Source organism: Cryptomeria japonica, chromosome 3, assembly GCF_030272615.1.
Source record: "Cryptomeria japonica chromosome 3, Sugi_1.0, whole genome shotgun sequence".
Taxonomy (NCBI): domain Eukaryota; kingdom Viridiplantae; phylum Streptophyta; class Pinopsida; order Cupressales; family Cupressaceae; genus Cryptomeria; species Cryptomeria japonica.
In genome coordinates, this window is record NC_081407.1 from 429,135,445 (window position 1) to 429,156,187 (window position 20,743).

At 35.7% G+C, this 20,743-nt stretch overlaps 1 long non-coding RNA gene across 1 annotated transcript in view; it reads left to right on the top strand.

Moving 5' to 3' along the window:
• Nucleotides 1–20,383, top strand: part of LOC131070416 (uncharacterized) — a 71,566-nt gene extending 51,183 nt beyond the window's left edge. The window contains exons 2-3 of the long non-coding RNA XR_009372037.1: nt 16,494–16,928; nt 19,963–20,383. This is a non-coding gene — a long non-coding RNA (uncharacterized LOC131070416). The remainder of the gene's footprint in view (nt 1–16,493; nt 16,929–19,962) is intronic.
• The last annotated feature ends 360 nt before the right edge of the window (nt 20,384–20,743 follow it).

Consider the following 20,743-nt stretch of genomic DNA (forward strand, 5'->3'; position numbering starts at 1 on the left):
ACAAATCAGTTTGCAGTTTGTCTTTCTGAGCACGCACATCATCACAAAATAGATGGGGTTGACATATCTTATTGAGCAGTAATTTCCCCTCATCCATTGCATCTCTGATGTCCTTCTGTGCCTTCTGCAGATTGGACCAGAGCTCATTTAACTTTTTCACTAAGGCAATGTCCAAAGCCTTTTGATGCTTCTTTTTGACATTAGCTTCAGCAACCTCTTCCAGGCTTTGTACCTGGTCCTCCACAACTGTGCATAAAAGTTTCAGTTGGGCTAGAGAGGAATTGATACTAGGGAGGTTGGTACCAGGTATCAAACCGGTAAGAGTGTCCACTGCAGCTTGGATCAAGTCTTGCTCCTTCTTCCTCCTTATCATCTCCAGACGATCTTGAGAAAGCTTAATGCTTTGCAGCAACTCTGATTCATTTGCAGATTGGAGGTCAATTGGACTGGTAATGTCAGCCAGTTTGGCTTGACTACCGATTGCCTTTGGGGTGTCCACTTGAGTGCTCTGTGTCGCTACCTCCTTCTCTTTAGCCCTTAGCTTGTCCTCTTCTGCCTTCTTTTTCTCCGCTTCCTCTGTCTTCCTTTTCTCTTCTTCCTTCCTCTCCTCTTCTTTCCGCTTCTCTTCGGCTTCATCCTTCTTCTTCTTCTCCTCTTCCTTTCTCTTTTCTGCTTCCTTCTTTTCTTCTTCCTTCCGTTTTGCTTCTTCTTTCTTTTTCACTTCCTTCTTCTTCTTCTCTTCCTCTTGTCTATTATTCTCCTCTTCTTTTCTCTTGTCATCTTCTTGTTTCTTCTTTTCTTCTTGTTTTCTCTTTTCCTCTTCATGTTTCCTCTTTTCTTCTTGTTTTCTCTTTTCCTCTTCCTGTTGCTTCTTCTCTTCTTGTGCCTGTTTCTTCTTTTCTTCTTCCTATTTTTCCTGTCATGCCGCTTCTATTGATGTATCTGGAGTAACATCTTCATCGTTCAAGGCATCAACATCAATGGGTTCCATTTGATCAGTGACCGGTACTCCTTCATTGTCATATGCCTCATCTGGTTGATTGATTTCCGGTTCTTGCTCAGCTTTCTTGTTGGCTTCTGCCACTTGGTGCAACTTTAGAGCGGATTGAGCAAGGGAGTGGGTATATTTTACCACTTCTGGGACTTTTCCTTCTAGCAACATGAGTCTCCTTCTTCTCATGAAGAAGAGGCCCTTATATCTTTCCACCACTTCATAAAGTTCTGATTTAGGTACATCAGGAAAGTATTGTGCAAATACTTCCTCTCTTATTTCCTGTTCCTTCTCTATGGCAATGCACCACATGTTATCTAAAGAATTATATAAAGAATCAGGTGTCTCAGATTTAATTTCTGAAGGCCACCGGTCATTAATACATAAATAATTAATGACTTCCTGTTCAACTTCTTCCTTTTCAACATCATTAAAATCATCAAAGCACTCTTTCAAATCACCAAGCACTTTTCTTCTAATATTCTTAATAGTTATTTGACAATGTGTCAAAGGTTTGTAGGAGGAAATATCAATATTTACCGGTGCAGATGTTGCCGGTTCATTCTTTGTCTTTTTCCTCGTTTGCCTAGTCTTCTTAGGCTGTTCTTTAGACACAGTGTCCTCTGAGTCTGGTGTGTTGTCTTTTGTCTTCCGCTTTCTCTCAAAGACTTTGGCGGGTGCAGCTTCTGGTTTCTTCTTTTTTGGTGACCGCTTGGTCACTTTGGGACTTGTTGCAGTAACCGGTGCCGATACTGAAGGCACTGCCTTTCCCTTCTTTACTGAAGGTTCTTCATCCGGTGTAACCCTTTCCAAATAGGCGTCGGTTCTATTTGCCTTTGGATCAAGGGGCGAGGTGAGTAGGGTAGAGGCATACCCATCTAGCATGTCATACATTACCTCATATCCCATGGGTTCCACTTCTTCATGTCTAGGCTCAACCGCCTCCATTATGCACTCATCAACTTTGATGGTGAAGCAGATGTCATCTTCATATTTCTTGACAATATCACCTGATATTCTCACTCGTTGGCTCATTTTGCATCTGAACTCATCAAAGTATTTGTTCAGAACTTCTGAATAACCAGTTCCAACTGCTTGAAGGCTTTCCTTGATTTGCTTTGTAACCGGCTGGTCGGCAGACCACTGAATATCTCTGACTCTTGGGAAGTAACCTTGAAAGTAGAAGAACAACCCAACCAATAGTTGTCCAAACTTAAATCTCAAGGCATTATCCTGTTTAATCAACTTCAGGTTTACCAGAAGTTGCCTTTGCATACAGGTGCATAAATCAAATGATGCATCTTCTTTGATCATCCTATAAGCAACATTTATCGCTGTAGCAGAGACAGAGTTGATCCTGCTAGCATAAAATATCCGGTAACTTATTACCATGCAGGCATATTTGACCAGATCGTCCTTGATGGGATTGATGGTCATTCCCCGTTGGTCACTCATAGAACCAGTGAGCTTGGTCATTTCCGTCTTGCTGATCTTCCTTAGGGCTGGCACTTCACCGACATTACAGAAACCGGTGACGACATGAATCGCTTTCGGTGTGATGTCATGCGTCCGCTCTAAGTACATTTTATCACCGTGCACTCTGCTTAGAATGATGCGGATGTGATCATCTGAAAACTCTTCAAGGAAATAGACCGCATTGTGAAGCTTCTTCTTTTCCAAGACATTGAATTCTAGTTTGATCTTCTTGTCCTTTCCGTAGAATAAGCTTAACTGAGAATGGATCATCAAAGATCCCAGGTCTTCAATTTTACAATCAATATAGTCTGAAATACCTTCCTCCACTATAACACTAGCGGGTATTTGAGATAGGGCATTATATTTTTCCTTCTATTGGATAAAGTCTACTGAATCAATGGGTGCATTGGAACTAGAGTGTGATGCAGAAGCCATGATAAACAGAGAAATTTGAAAAATACCTTCGTATATCAAAATTTAGGGCTTGCAAATTACACTTCACCACACACTCCTTTGGTTGCTGAAATACCGCTTTGTGTTCTACACTTGACCGATTGATATTAGCTTCTGATTCTTCTTCAAGGTTTTGAAAATTCTTTGAATCACAATCCAAATCGCTTTTCGTCACTCAGCACTTAAAAACTTCTTTGCTCGAGAACTGATAAATGAAAAATGACTTGAAAAATCCTTTTAAACAAGTTCTTCACCTACCATAATAAATGCTCCACTATTAGGGCGTAAACCCTAATTTGCCTTTTACCGTTTCTGGTCTTCTGTCACTTGACAGGTATCACATATCGGTTAAGGACTTTTACCGGTGTAAACTAGGGGTCTGAAACATTTCACCGTTTGCTCCCCCTAAGCTTTTCTGATGCTTAGTTTGCCGGTTCAGTGACTTCCACACTAGGTGCAAAAACTGGTTCTTCTTGAGACACTTCTTCTGGCTTCTTCTTCCAGGTTTTCTTCATATCTGCTTGAATAGTTTCAACATCAATATTTCCTTCCAGAGTGACCGGTATATCATCCGATATGTTCTTTCTCATTCTGCAGAATCTTGCTGTATGACCCAGTTTGTTGCAATGATAGCAAATCATTCCAGGTGCTCTCCAAGGTCCATTGTTCATGTTTCCATTCTTCCTTCTGCATGTTGTAGTAGTGTGACCACTACCATGATAGATCAAACAGGTTGCTCTCCATCCAGTTGCCGCTTGATAGCCACTACTTCCTGACTGATGATTATAGGTATTAAACCGGTTTGGGTTCCGGTTCCCAAAGGGTTCAGAAAAAACTCCTTGACTCCTTTGAGGATATCTTCCGGTGTTGTGCATGACAGACCTGCATTCAAATGCTCTATGCCCAAACTTGTTGCATGCATAACAATTACCATTGAATCTATTGGGTCTAGGCTTATCGTTTAGAAAATAAGGAAAATTATTGTAAGCCTTACTTCTACATACATTAGCAGTGTGTCCTTCCTTGAGACAATTAAAGCAAACAGGTTTGAACTTTTGCTTACCTTTATCCTTTGGTGCCGGTTGCTTCTTTGATGCTCCATCTTTTGTTCCAGAGGTCTCACCTTCCTCATACTCAGAGAAACCAATTCCATTAGTATTCTTTACCAGTTTAGTTGATTCAAGCTTTTGCTCTAGCTTAACAGAGCTCTTATTGAATTTGGCAAGTATTTACTTTGACTCAGTAGGTTCTTTGGCAATAGCAACATTAGATTCCTTCAAGGTTGCATTCTCAGAAATAGCCATGTTTATTTCACTTTGCATTTCCTCTTTTTCTACTTTGCTCTCTTGGAGATGAGCGGTAAGTGCACTAATCTCTTGCTTCAGCTTGGAGATCTCATGATCTTTATCTTTTATCAGATCTTTAGCTTTCCTCCAGTTCTCAAGCTCTTGACACATTCTAATAGTCAGTCCTTCAAGTTCCCTTCTTAGGTTGGCATTGGACTCATTCAGTTTTTCAACTTCTTGAACTAGGGCTTCCATGTCTGCTTCATCAGAAGAACTGTTTTCAGTTAGCTCCATCAGTTTTTCAACATGCTCTCTTCTTTTTGCCTGAGAGACCTTATATTTGACTTTAAGTTCATCATAGGCTTGCTCAGTTTGAGTGAGCCGATGAGTAAGTTCCCTCACAGTGTATTCCCCCATATCTCTTTCCAAGTGGTTAAACTTATAGAAAGGTTGGCTCTGATACCAATTGAAGAATACTAAGAGGGGGGGGGGGTGAATTAGTATACCAATTAATATTGAACTCAAACACTTTAACAGTCTAGTAGTGAACCGGTATAACAGTTAAACTAACAAAACGGTTAACACAAATGCAAACCAAACAACAAGTAAGGCATTCACCCACAGAAGCACAATCACCATAACACAAGAGATTTTGACGTGGAAACCCAAATGGGAAAAAGCACGGTGAGATGAAACTCACAAGTAACTATCTGCAGAATAGTAACCAGACCGGTTAAGGTCAGACAATGTTCTTTACCAGAACAAATCCTGTTAGGAATCTCAATCTCTGTTAGGAGATAAGTCTGATTAAAGACTACCTTGTGAGAGGATTTCAGATCCACGGATGTGAATCACCTTGTTAGAGGATTTACAAAGGCTTTTCTGGCAAAGATGTGAGTAATCAACAAGTGAATGATCTAGCAAATAGCACAGTCTGCTTGGTTAGATCCATGATAGCTCATTGCTAATGCATTTTAGCATTACTTCAGTCTTCAGTAAATCCACAGTCTGTTAAAACACACAGACTTGACCTTATCTATTAAGATATTACATACAAGAACTCATCAACCACCAAAAACCCTAATAGCTACACACCCTAAAACCCTAGACATGATGTCCTTAAAAAGGAATCTGATTTCATGTTGGTCCAATAGGATTACATTGCAAGTTCCTAGGTTCAGTATATCTAGACACATTTGGTAACACGACGCAAAATCGCCGTCAAAGTGTCAGTGGATGGTAACTCATCACAAAAAATATACCAGTTGGTAACTCATCATAGAGTATTACCGGTTTATACAACTTTACCGATTACTAGTTGGTAACTCAGAGTAATACTGGTTTAATTATTAAATAGATTACCAGTTGACAAAAATGAAGACTGGGAAAATGATAACTGTCGCTTTTAGTTCCTTTGCTCCGTTCCGCTTGAGATCGGTATACACTTTCTGCAAAGCATCGATAGTCTAAAGACTACAACATAATACCGGTTTGGAACAAATACCGGTTGAGCATAATTCATACATTCAAAAAGTGATCTCAAAGCAAGTGTGTGTCCATCAATGACAATCACAACATAAACATAAAAAATGCCAACATCTGGTGCCTTAGGTTATGATTTCTTCTTAGGAGTTACCTTCTTCTTGGGACCACTAGGCTCTCTTACAGCCCGTTGCTTCTTTCTTTGTGTCCTTGACTTCTTTGGAGATGGGGCAGGTGTCGATGAAGGTTTTGTTTTCTTCCTTTCAACTCTTTTAAATTCAGTTGCTTTATCACTTTCTATCTCAGAAGAAGTAACAACCGGGGAAACATGAGCTACTGGTGTCTGCTCTGACTGACCTTCTTTTATTCTAGCAGCAATACCGCCAATACTCATTAACCCTTCTGTAACTTCTTTTACCATTTTAGAAGCATCTTTCATGAATTTGTTTCTTTTCTTTCTTTCCTTCATCATGGCTACATCACTTTCAATTGTTTCAGCACTACCAAATATTTTCTTTGATGGTTTCGGTGGCGCATCTAGGAGTATTTTTGCATATGATTCCAAGATGTGAGAGTCCACCTCATATCCCATTTTAGTAATCCTATTTTGTTTATCCTATTTGTCTACGATGCTTTGGGAAATCCTTTCTCTTTGTTTCATTCTAGTTTGTAAATTTTTGAAGTAATCTTTGACCAACTCATCACTGTTAGCTCCCATGCCAGTGATTGCCTCCTTTATCTATTTTCCTACAGAAATATCATAGGCAAAATCCTTATGACCTATGTTGGGGATCTCCTTAGAAAAGTAAAGCATTAAACATACCAACAGATTTCCAAATTTGAATGTTCCTTTCTTGTCACATTTTATCTTCTCCAAATTTTCTAGAAATTCATCCTTCAACCATTCACAAATATCAATATTTGTATTGTTTACAATCATCTCATGTGCACTGTGAATGCATGAACTTGACACATAATTCAATCTATTTGTGTGACCAACTTTATATCCAATTTCATGCTAGCAAATTTAACATTTTTATCCTTTATGTCATTAACCCTAAGTGACTGGTTGTCATACGTAGCTCCGGTTAAGCTCATAACTTCCTTGTTAGGGATTTTCTTCTTCTTGTCAGGTCTAGAACCAGTGGAGGGTAAACCAGTAACAACTTTGATAGCTTCCTTGGTAATCTTGAATACCAAGTCCAACCACATAAATTCTTCGTGAACTCTGCTAAGGACATAGCAGACAACTTCATTCAGAGAATTCTGGCATATGGAGGATGTCTATGAAACCTAAATCCTCAACTACCTTATGTTTTGGTTTCACTATCTCATCCTTGTTAGTAATTTCATTCATGTACATGTTCATCAAATCTTCAGATCCTAAATTTTCTATGTTGCAATGTATGTATGCCCTAGGGTATTCAGTGAATGCGACTCCCTTCGAAATTTTGTAAAATGCACCAATAGAATCATCCCGTTTTGCTATCTTGGGAATAATCTTGAAAACTGGTCTAGGTCGCTTAATGTTTTCGACAATAGTAGGGTTTGCTACGAATTCAGGAACAGAAGATGAAGATGCCATTGCGAAAGATAAATACCTCTTAACTGTGAAATCCTTGGATGCCCTGAAAAAGATCTTTTCTGCTTCACCTTTAGAATGCCTTTTCTCAATTTTGCTCTCTTTGAATGCTTGGATGCTTGGTGAATTGAAATGAGAGGTTACAATGCCTTTATAACCAAAATTTTGACTTACAACCGCAATAAATGCTCGTCGGTGAAGTGAAAAACTCCACATATCTGCCGGTAAAGAAGAAATATAACTTCTTACCATCAACCGAGGGTAAATGTATGGTTTTCAATTTTTTGCCTTACCCTTAAGGATTATTCCTTAGTTGGATGAAGAATCTCCTACCGGTGCAGGATTACCCTGTTCTGTCGGTGCAGTGACAAATTCATCACCTTTCTGATCTCTCTTCCTAATCCATTGTTTTTAATTTTCATGCTTGATTTCAGTCACCTTCTCTTTGCCTTTGTTATTAGATCATTTATTGTTCACTGGTGAATTCTTGCTTCTACAAAATTTTGCAATATGCCCAATCTTGTTACATGCATAACAAGTTACATTGTTTCTCTGAATAGCCTTTCCATAACCTTGACTGGATTGAGTTCTGCATTGATTAGATAAATTTCCAAATCTACCACAAACATAGCATTTCACATTCATTCTACAATTGTCTAAGTTATGACCATTTTTATTGCATTTGGAACATTGACCGGTGGGTAAGTTTGTATTCTGATTATTCCTAAATCTGCACTGATTTTCTCTATGACCAAATTTGTTGCAATTAAAACATTTCCCATTAAATTTACAAGCATTAGGTTGCCTTACCAGTTTGTTGTGATCATGATTGTTTGCAGTCCCCGAGCTTTCTCCATGTTCAAATCCAAGTCCAATTGTTTCTCCATCAGGTTTCTGACTTTTCAACATATCATCAAGATTATCTGAACTTCTCTTGAATTTGTCTCTGTATTCATTTGCAGTGATCAACTCACTTTCCAAAGTGCTAACTTGTCTCAAAAGTGCATCTTTGTCATTTTGCATGTGAATCAAATCAGTTTTGAGCATATCATTTTCATAACTAAGCCTTTCAGATTCATTTGATCTTTCATTTAGTTTTCTGGCCAAATCTTCCTCATTCCTCTTTCTATCTTCAATATCTTTGCATTGTCTCATGGTTAAATCTTGCATCTCATTCTTCATGTTACTGTTCTCTTGTCTCAATTTGTCTGCAATATCTCTAATTGTTTCTTTTTCTTCATCATCTTGATTTTGTAATTGCACATGTAATTATTTTCTCTTGTTCTTTGCTATAACCAGGTTATCTTGAAGTGCTTTGATAAATTCCCAAGCAGTTTTGAGTTCATCTTCTAGTTTGATATTCTTCATGAGCTCCTTCCAACTGTTGTCTCAAGATTTCCATTGATACTGGTTTCATAATCTTCCTCAAGCTATTAGGCTTCTTCAAACAGAGGACTAGGCTCTAATACCAATTGTTAGATACTTGATCAATCCCAAAGACACTGAGAGGGGGGGGGGGGGTCAATTAGTGTTTAACCGGTGAATGAAATATTTAAACTTGTTTGCAACTTTACAACCCAAATTAATGTACCGGTAAACAAGCAATAAAGGAATAAAGCGAAATAAGAGAGACAACATCAATGCACATCATAACACAAGATATTTTGGCGAGGAAACCCGGTAGGGGTAAAACCTTGATGAGATTTGTGACCCACAATATTTACTCACTAGCCAATATGAATAAATATTACTGATACAATAGAGGCCTACACATGCAGGAATGCCAACAGCCTAGAGCTCACTGCTCAATCACAAAAAGGAGTCACACTAACTACAAAATTGGATGATTAAATCCAATGACAATGTACTGCTTAAAATAGCATCTACAATGCTTGATTCAATACCAGTTTAAGCTCTGTCAAATACCTCTGCCATAAACCATTCTTTGCTCTGCTCTGCTCTTATTCGCTCATCAAAATATTACATCAAAATGCATATACAGATATTCTCTCTCATATTCCACTTGCATTGATTACCTATGCATACCCATCAGACTTTTTTTCTTCTTACAAAATGACCTATAAGATCTCATACATATATGAGTCTTTACAATACATCATGTTAGCTTTACAATATAATTACAATACAAAATAATATAATTTCCATGTCGGTTGGGGTGTCGATAAGATCTTCTATTGGTGTAGATTGGGTGCCGGTGAGAATAATCTTGTTGTGCATGTCAGTGCTGGTAGATGATGTTTGTTGCCGGTGTATTCTATGAACCATATTACCAATTGGTTGTCATCAATGACAACATCAACTATTCTCATCTGAGTGTAGAATGCCAACAAGATGGAGAGGCTGAGGCACTAAAGAAACATACTTCTATTGAGATCCACAAGGCCATTAATACTCTTAACAATGACAAGGCCCTTGGCCCGAATAGGTTGTTGATCGAGTTTTACAAAGAGGGTAAGGAATGGATTAGTATGTGGAGGATCATTAGGTGCTGACATTAACAAAGGGGTGAAAAAGTTGCTCCCCAAAGATGGGGATAAATATCTCATAAAAAACTGGAGGCCCATTACTTTGTTAAATGTATCCTATAAAATACTAGCTAAGATTATTGTTATTAGGCTGGTGAATATCTTGCCCAACTTTGTAAGCAATACGCAAACCAAATTCATCAAGGGAAGGTACATTTTGGATAATCTCATCGCTAGTTGGGAAGCCATGAATTGGGCCAAACAAAGTAATAAAAATATGGTTGTGTTCCCGATTGACTTTGAAAAGGCATATGATAGGATTGAGCAGAACTTCCTCGCCATGATGTTGGAAATGTTTGGTTTCCCAAAGGAATTTTTTTGAATGGTTTAGGTGTTACTCAATGACACCTCTACTCAAATAGAGATCAATGGATCCCACACCCAATCCCTCAAGTTAGAGATATCCATCAAGCAGGGGTGTCCACTTGCTCGTGCCCTACTTGTCATTGCAATAGATCTATTATGTTTTAACTTCTCAAGGAAGATACCCTTTCCCCAAAGGTTGAAGGCATCTCCTTACTTGATAAGATGGACCTTATCAATATCCAGTTCGTAATGATGTGACCTTATTCTTAGAACTTGAGGCAAACATGGAGTCTGTGATGATGAAACTTAACATCTTCTATGAGGCTTCAGGGGCTAAGATATTTGAAGCCAAGTCTGCCCTTCTAGGGCGGGATGACGCCCCCCCCCACATGGCTTGGTAAGTATAACTATCAATTGGGGGGGGGGGGGGTGGGGGGCCTCTATGCAATTTAGATATCCAAGCATCCCTTTTGCTGTCAACCCCTATTTATGAGACGGATTAAAGAGAAGTTAGAGTGCAAGATGGGTAGATGGAATAAACAATATCTGTCCTTAGCTAGTAGAATTCAGGTTTGTCAAAAGATTATTTCCTTGTATATTCTCCATTATGCCTCTATGCAGATGTTCTTCAATTATTATATTAATGACATTCAAAAGGCTATTAGGAAGTTTCTATAGTATGATGGAAGAGGGAAGAGAAAGTGGCATTCAGTCAAATGGAATTGGTGTTGTCTTAGCAAGAAGATGGGTGATCTAGGACTTCGAGATCTTAAGATGCAAGGGATTGCACTTGTTGCCCAATGGATTTCTCATGCTTTAGAAGGAAATGAACCTTGGAAGGTTCTTGTTAGAAACAACATTAAGCTTGTAGTTCCTAAGTATACAAGGACTTGGAAATTTCTCCCCTCTAGTGACCTCATTGTTGGTAGTTTCCTTGTCTCCCCGGTCAGCTCTAATGTCTTCAAGGCAATATGAAAGACATGGAAATACATTAGACATCTGATCTCTCATAACAGAATCCTTAGTGATAATAATACTCTAAGCAGGGAGAGGTCCATCTAGTGGAACCTATTCCACAAAGGTAGGCCTGTAGCCCTCATCCATGTTGAGGATGTTTTGCCAAGAGATGGAGTCTTAATGGTATGTGCTACTTTAATGATATTATTATTATTGGTGAATTAATCTCATAGAATGTTCTTAGTCAGATGTATCATCTACCCTCCTCCAATTGGAGAACATATTCTATCCTAAGGGAAGCTTGCCTCAGTTTACAGCTCCCCAAACAATGTTTTGTGGAGGAAGACAGGCACAAAAGCTTCACTTGGATAGATGGTAATTTGTTGATGAACACTAATGCTAAAATGATTTATGATGCCATGTGTAGACGTATAAAAATGACCATATTCCTAAATGAATATTTTATGTTCATTTCTCTATTTAATTAAATCCAATTTAATTAAATTATCCACATTCCTCTATTTAATTAAGTAAATTACTCAATTTATTTAAATTAAATTCACTATACCCATTTAATGAATAAATCATTTTATTCAATTAAATCCCCTATCCACTTTTAATTAAATTCAAATTTAATTAAAATAGTTATCCTAAAATTAAATAAATCTAATTTCCCCAAATTACAACCAAATTGAATAAATCATTTAATTCAATTAAATCCTATTATCCCTCCATCCACTTGCAAAATCCCAAACCCCTTTATAATCCCTTCTAGAATCTTCTAATCGCTTCTAATTAGCCTAACCCCTCCTCTAAACTTTGTCACATCCCTAAGCAAAAGGGAAGTCACTTCTCAAACCTCAAAGTCTTTGATAACCATTAAAGGTTTTCAACCTTCAACCACTTAAATCCTCAAAGTCTTTGATAACCATTAAAGGCTTCCAACTTTCAACCACTTAAATCCTCAAAGTCTTTGATAACCATTAAAGGCTTCCAACTTTCAACCACTTAATCCCCAAAATCTCCAATAACCATTAATGGTTAACTCAAACCCTCTTACATGGTTAAAACATTTGTTTTAACTCAACCTTCATCCAACCCAAGGGTCTCATCAGAACTTTAATGCTTTGACCATAATTATCTCTTAATCATTTGCACAAAGGTTTATCCTTGGATTAACTCTTAATCCAGTGGGTAATCCTAACTTAGACTTGACTCTTACCCTCTAGATAACCATGAGGTCTTCTCAGGCCTTTAATGCCTCCAACCCCTTCTCTCAACCCAACCCTATGTTGACACTTGTCACCATTTCATTGGTGCAAATTGTGCACATGGATCCCCAACTTTCAAACTCAACCCTTGATTGAATCTTTCAATCCTGGCCATCCATTGCCCTGTTTTTGCTATAAATAGAGCTCTCATTCCTCCATTTTCAACAATCATCCTTCAAATTTGTAGCATCATACTTATGCTCAAATATATTTAAGCTCTCATATATCATTTTATGCTCATCATTTAGCCTCTCTTTAGAATAGAAATTAGTCTAAATATACATGCTTAGAATAATTTCTTTATCATTTAGCTCAATCATAGACTAATATATCATGTTAGGATAGTATTCATACTAACCTTGTCATCTTATCATTTAAGTTTATTGCATTTTAAGATCATGCATAGCTTAGAATGCATCTCGTACTAAAATCTATCAAAGCATCCCTCGTTCTTGCATTTGCCATCCCTAAACCATTTTGCTCAGTGATCTGAAGGCAAAAACATTGGTTTGAGGGACATTGTGAGATAGAGAACCATGGGACCCACCTTGGGAAGCTGAGTAATACGTTATTACTCCATAGCTTGCATCAAGAAGTCCTCTGTGTGTGTGTGGACAAGTTTTTAACAATATTTTCACATATTGAGTTTTATCGACCCACTTTTCCCGCATACACCATGTGTTGCAATATTGATCTAATTATGCATATTAACTCAGTGTGGAATCACACCTAAAAACAAGGGTTTCAAGTGGTTATTTAATCTCCATAGACTGCCCATTAAATATAAACAACAAGATGCTGATGTTTGTAGCATTTATAGAGTTGTTGAATCTACTAGTAATTACAAGTCATTTCTATCATAATTACTATATAAGGGACCAATAATTAGTACTTATTCATGGATTTATAGATTGAAATTGTGTAGATGATATCAACAAGAGGATACCCACTAGTGGACTAGTGGTTGCAATCTCACTTTATTTGATTGCTCCATTAATGGGATGCATAATTAATAATATATTATCCTTTTCCATACTTACTCATGGATTTAGAAATTGAAATTGTGTAGATCATATCAACAAGAGGATACCCACTAGTGGTTGCAATCTCACTTTATTTGATTGCTCCATTAATGAGATGGATAAGTAATAATATATGATCATTTTCCACCATATAAGTTGAGTACATGATATATTCTCATGCTTGTAAAGAATCCATCTAAATTAAGATATTATCTTCAAATTTGGGGCTAATTCGGGGAAATATTATAGTTCTATGTGACACTTAGAGCATAAAATATCTAGCAAACACAACCTTTCATGTGAAGACTAAGCCTATTAACTTGAAGTACCATTTTATTTGTGACTTGGTAGAGGATGGAGGGAAGTGATAGAGAAATTTGATATTTTGTAGAATGTTGTAGATGCATTAATAAAGTTGGTAATACAGTCAAGGATCAAGAACCCATTTAAGGGAATCTAATCTAAGGAAATAATCATGTGAATTGAGACATACATGAAATTATACTTAGTTTATATACACAATATAAAAGAACAAACAATGGACATTGTCTTCATTAATCAAGTCTAGGCTGGAATGTTCCTAATTGTCCAACAACGAGGACTTTTTACAATCCTCCCAAAAATACATTTATCACTTTTATGCATACAACAACAAGCTTTGACATTAGTGTAATAGGAAAACACCTCTTAAAATCATTTATTCAATCTTCACTACACTCATCTATTTATCTATCTTGTATCTCTTATCCATTGCTAAAGAGCAATATATTCAAGAAGTTTTATTGATGCTCTCTCTGCATGATTTCTTAAGCCTATATCAAATTATAATGACTAACTATGTTATATTTATCTAACACTATTTTGGGAAAAGGCAACTACTACCAACAATCAAGGTGGAGTTGCCTTGTAATAGCCACGTTAGAAATTAATATATCTATTAAAATAAGGAAAAGTAACTGTCACATTCCCGAGCTCATTTAGTGTCCCTACTACCATTACCTCTATAACTACTAACTTCTCATTAAAAACTATTCCAAATTAGAATTATTTATAATTTTTGGATGCTCGTGTATCATACTTTCATGATAAAAAGCTTGTGAGGATAGTTCACAAATTTGAGCCACTTGTGAAATAAAAAATGTGCTGCAAACTCATTATCAAATCAACTATTTTACTAGATTTTCTCATCTTTTTCTAGCACTTGATCAAATAAATCCTGATTCTTTTTGCCATTGTTGTTTAGCATTCTTCACATCTCTCATGGATTTCTTTCCACCATAAGCTATATTATTTTTCCTTAGTTTTCTCCTTCACCATATCCTCTTTCTTTTCGTGGGATTCAATTCACCACAAATTGTCCACCTCCATTAAAAGTCATCTTCACGTACACCCATATCTTCACAATTTTTATTTTTTTTAAATAACTACTTCCTCTCTTATGCCTACAAACACCACTTTACCTACATTAACAACATTATGAAAATTTTAAATATTTATCACCATGCTTTATTCAAAATTTTCCTTATTCTTAAACAAATTATTGTACTTTTTCATAATTAACTCCTCTTCCTTATCTCCTTCTATAAACACTGTTCAACCAATGTAACTATTTTTCCTTCTTTACTTTGGGCTTTGAATAGTAATTTACCATTTAACATTTAAGTTACATATTCATAGTAATTTAGCACAAATATTTTAAAAATAAAAATAAAATTAATTTAGCATTAAATCTACAAATTTGTATTATTTTAAGTTTTAATTTATTGCACAATTGAACATTTATATTATTGTAAGTCTTAATTTGTCAATTCAAGTATAAATTTATTAAAATTTAGATTTAATTTATTAAAATAATGAATATTCTAGACTTAATTTGTGACCCATAAAAAAATTATGAAAACTTCAAACTTGATTGACCACCTTTATTTCCAATTATCTTTTTAAGAGCTAACACTCATTTCTAAATAAATTATGTTATAAACCAAAACAATTTATTTAAGATTATTTTTTATTTAATTTATTCTTTTGCATTTGAATAGATGAGTTTGTAATTTGGAGATAAATTTTTGAAGGAAAATGTGTGACCTGGACAATGTGTGACCTGGAAAATGTGTGAGTGGAGTGGAACCTGGACCAAGAGCTCTCAGCCTCTCAGGGATTTCTCTATGACTTTTGCTTACCGTTGGAAAAAAAAAAGCACTGTTAAAAAAATACAGTTATCCTGAAAAAAAGCACTGGATTTGAACGTTGGGCAACCACTATGAAAGAATGTCTGAAAAAACACCATTATCGTTGATGCTTTCAGTTTCACTTCATCCAGGGATTTGAGGAATTAATGATTTGATGTGCTCATTATATGGTTTTCAAATGTATGTCAGGGTTTGAGGAATTATATGGTTTCCAACTTGTGTTCATTGTGTGGTCAATATATTCCGTAAGAATTCTACTAAAAGTCCATTATGGGTATGTAGAGTTTGGAAAATTGTTTAGGTATGCAAGCGGACAAGGCAAATGGTGGTACAATTTTTGTAGGCGATTTTTGTAAAGTTTTAGTTAGTTTTTTCTGCACTTTTTGCTTTTGTGTTTTAGTTAGTTTTTACCTCCGGGATGCCCTAACAGCTATCCACCTATAATCAATCAACTCAATTTGTGGGAGTTTTCTGCAACTTCTGCATTACAATCTTGGATGTCTGCAAATGTCTGTCACTGTGGAAGTATTTTATATTTGTTCCACATTGTGGGTATATGGGTCTCTATCTCATGAATTTGTGCGCCTAGAGTGGTTAAGATTGTGCATATATTTTTTTATGTACATAGTTCAATGTGTTGCCTGTGTATTCTCAATCTGGCTTCTCAAGGCAACTTCTTCTGAATTTGATTTTCTTTAATTTTTTTGTGGCGTACTTTGAATTGTGATTTGGATTCTTGATGCTTGTATAAGTGTGCATCTTCTTTGGTTGAGGATTCTAGTATTGATTATGCCTCCATTCGTCAGTATATGCATATCTGATTTTCTGTATTCATATGGGTTTTGAGGGGTTTTTGTGCATTTGCATCGTTTTTGGTACTTTTGCTTGTGGTTTGCAAATTATGGCTCAACTTTCATGAGGCTGCATTGCAGGTGTAGGTAGAGACCAACCACTGTTATCTATCGCTGTGATTCATGAGGCTGCATTGCTTGTGAGCCACTGCTTAGATTTGCAGTCAGTGGATTGGATGCTGTGTCGGATCTGGTCTTCATCTACTCAAGAAAGCAGTCATTTTGACTGAAATTCAGAGGACAAGGAATACTTCTGGACCTCATGGCTGTATTATTTCTCATAATTCCATTTCACCTGCACATGTTGAATATGGCAGTCACATACTAGGTGTCTCAAAGCACTTCGCTCTTTCTATCATAAGGAACAATCTGCGCTCTCATTCTAAATCCTCTATAATTTTGCTCAAGGGATTTAATAGATTGCTTCACAATATTAATCTTTATCTTGTTCGGGAGGACAATACAAATCATCTTTAGCTTGGCCTTCAACTTACCATTGACTCAGGGGATGACCAGGTATGCATTCCCTCATCAGATGGCTATATCTTATCATCTCCATCTCTTGATATGACTAAAATTAGCTAGGATTTATATAGAATTTGCTAGAGCTTATTTCTTAAAGTAAATACCCTGCATTTTACCCAAGTATCTAATATCTAATATTAATCAGAATAGATTTGAAAAACATTTTTATTTACTTCTCTCCCCAATAGCTCAAGTAAGCTCACGAACAGCCAGCATATGATGACATCACAGTCCATTGTGATGGGATAAGACATTCTGGATATAACTGTGTATTACTCTTATTCAGAAGCTCTCAACTCATTACTCTCATTACTAATACTCGTCATGGGAGGTGTTGAATTGGTTGTTATATTCCTTGTCCCCTGCTACGCCTGCCTAGCGCATGCCATCTCACATAAAGTACCTTTAATAATATGAATTAAGAAAGATGTGAAATTGATTGTTATGTTCCTCCCTCCCTGCAATGCATGTCTATCTCAAGCTGCCTCATCTAAACAGCCGACCGTCATACTGTCTCATTTCAACTGCTAGTGATTTTATTTCTAGTAAATTTGAAATTAAAAACTTAACGACTGTGTAAGCTCTTTCAGCTCAAGCTGCACTCTTTACTTAATGTGTTAATATTGGTTGGAGAAATTCTATTTGTAAATATAGGGCTGCTCCTCCTGTAGAGAGTTTGGGATGGGGTGTTTGTGGTTATCCAGGGATTATAATTTCCTTTTTCATATATTAACTGGCATTTATTGGTTTTCAGGGCAGCCAATCTTTGTTTCTGATATAGATTTCCAACAATGTACCCATGTAATAAAAGGTTATAAGCTCTTAGGATGCCCTATAAGCGTTTCTAATCTTAATGTTCTTTGCTTTGTTTTTAAGTATAAAAAAATTCATGTCTTAGAAAATCATGATATTTAAAGATCCAAAAGTTCTCTGGAAAGTTGTTGTCTTAGATAATTAAAGATAATTAGAATATTCCCTTAAGTGATTGTTAGCTGTCATTCTACATTAGGCCTATCAAAGTGCGAAAATCCATATTATATTAGGGAATAGGTTTTAAAAAATATAAAACAACTCTTGAGAAGAAAAAATGCAAAATAAATCTACTGAAAATTTGGGAGTACAACATATGTACATTTGATTTGCAAGAGTCAAGAGTTATGTTTCAACCAGTTCAGAAAATGGCATTTCATACTTTACTGTCTGTATCCTATACCACTGTTGTGTTCATTGTTGTTAGTTCATCCTTTTACACTTGTAGTTAAATATCTTTTTTCTCCTTCATTTTTACAATTTCTAGTAATTTGGGAAGATCTGAAAAATGCATTTTGTCTTTCAGCATTTGTGTGTATTCAAGTTATATCATCTTCAATCTTGAAAAGGAATTGTGTTGTTTTGTAAGTGATACATTAATTATTTATCTTCTCCATCAGGTCATATACAACTCAATGGCCCTATAAATGCTTGAGAAACAATGAAGGTATCTTGAGAATCACACTTTAGTGGCTTTAAAATCCATAAGAATCTGTCAAGGATAATGAACATTAGTTTTTGTATTTAGTTATTTGTTATAGGTGTAAATTTCAGTTATATTCATGTATTCTCAAACTGTTATAAAAAATAATGTCATAAAAATTAATAAATTATTGAATGATCATTCATTATTCTAGATTCCCTCAACCAACACCTTCTGACTAAAGACTCCACATAATAGCTACATGACACTGCTGAAGAAATATTTTTTGCTTTTAATTAATTTGTCTGTGGCTCTGTGTTTGCTAGAAGTCCCACGCCCACCGGGATTTGAGGAATTAATGATTTGAGGTGCTCATTATATGGTTTTCAAATGTATGTCAGGGTTTGAGGAATTATATGGTTTCCAACTTGTGTTCATTGTGTGGTCAATATATTCCGTAAGAATTCTACTAAAAGTCCATTATGGGTATGTAGAGTTTGGAAAATTGTTTAGGTATGCAAGCGGACAAGGCAAATGGTGGTACAATTTTTTTAGGCGATGCTGTTGTTAATTGTTGTTAATTGAATATGAATGTGCAAGGTTTCTCTATATGTACAGGTGATACTGCTGGAGGAATATCCTTTGTTAGTTTTTGTTTCAAAATCGGTGAATCCAAAAGTAATATACCTTTCCCCTTACCATCATCTAAGATGTCTTGAATTCCAGAGTTAGGAGGGAATACCGATGGAGTAAAAAATCAGGTTTATCTGCAAAGAATTTTACCCATGCCTCGTGGGTCTCTTTAACTATTTCATTTACTCTACCTACCATGAGACTCACATGTTGGTGTTTGATCCAGAAAATTGTTTTGTTTGCATATTCCAGACACTATTGCATCTCTTTATCAGTTATAGCACCACAAATAGTCAATAACTCCTACATCTTTATATATTTATCCTCTTCAACTGCAGACAATCTCCTAGCATCTAACTCATTGTACAAATCTCTCGGTATTTATTTTTCAATCTCAGGTAATGCTTTCTTATATATATCTAAGTATAACAACAGAGCTCTCCAACTTCTTTCATTCTTAGTCTCTGCTGACATGAAAACAGAGCTCTCCAACTTCTTTGTATTGATATCAGTAATCTGGTCAGTTTGAGTGAAAGTGAGGCTTCTCATAGTTTTTATATATCGCTTTGAAAATGTATTATTGTGACTTTGAGAAAAGAAAAGCTTTGCAAATTTTCTACGTTCTTCTTTAGCTTTCTGGTATTGAGATAAACCTTTTGGTAGTAGGAATGGCTTCCTTTTGGTTAAGAAACTTGGTAGGAGCAGCTACTGTTTCACTAAGTTTTTCTATTGAGAGAAACCTTTTAGCTGATAGATTTGGTTTGTTGGGTTTTAAGATTGATGTATCAGTGGTAATGTTGAAACATCTTTGATTAAATTTGATATTGAATTAAGTTTTCTGTGAGTTCTCTTAGTCATCAGCAAGGAAACTGGTTTTTACTTTTTTTTTTTTTGTTATTTTAATAAATCATGACTCAGTAATTATTCTTGTGATTTTAGAGAGGAGACACATACTGATCAAGTATGCAGATCTACTTCAAAAACATTCCGATCAGCTTGCAACATTGAAAACATGAGATGCTGATAATGTCTAGATCTGGCTCAAGCATTTGATGTGCTAGAGATACTATTGATATATACATAAATATCTTTGCCATGTCTGTAGAGTGATGCTGGACTATCTCAATATTTATTGCAGTCAATGTAAAACTAATCTTACTTTTGAATCAAACTGATCAAGTAATTTGTAAATTGATATATGTAAATGGATTTGTTGTTTATTTGGGAGGGGTTGACTTTGCCCCCTCCTCTAGACTGGAGGGAATGGTCATTGGTCATGATCATTCTCTTCAGTCTAATGTCTTCGTGTTGATTTTTTATATCTTTATATTATATAAAATTCAAACTTATTTTTTATTTATTTTATTTTACCATGTCACATTTAATGACATGAAATTTTTTGTATAGTATAATTATTTAATTTTTATAATATCTTTTAATTATACTGTAATTTGATAACATTGTAAGAATTAATGTTGTGTTATTAGTACGTTGTGATCTAAACATGTGTATCTTATTTTTAAAATTCATCTATTTATTGTGTAAGTGTGTTCTTGAATACTGATTTATTCATTATTTATTGAAGTCTGAGTATGAATTTTGGAATTCATTTACATTTGATTCATTGTGACATTCACTTTGTATGTTTGAACTTTGACATTCACTTTGTTTGCATTTATTGTTTATATGAAGTGTGGGTAAGAGCATTGACATTCATTAA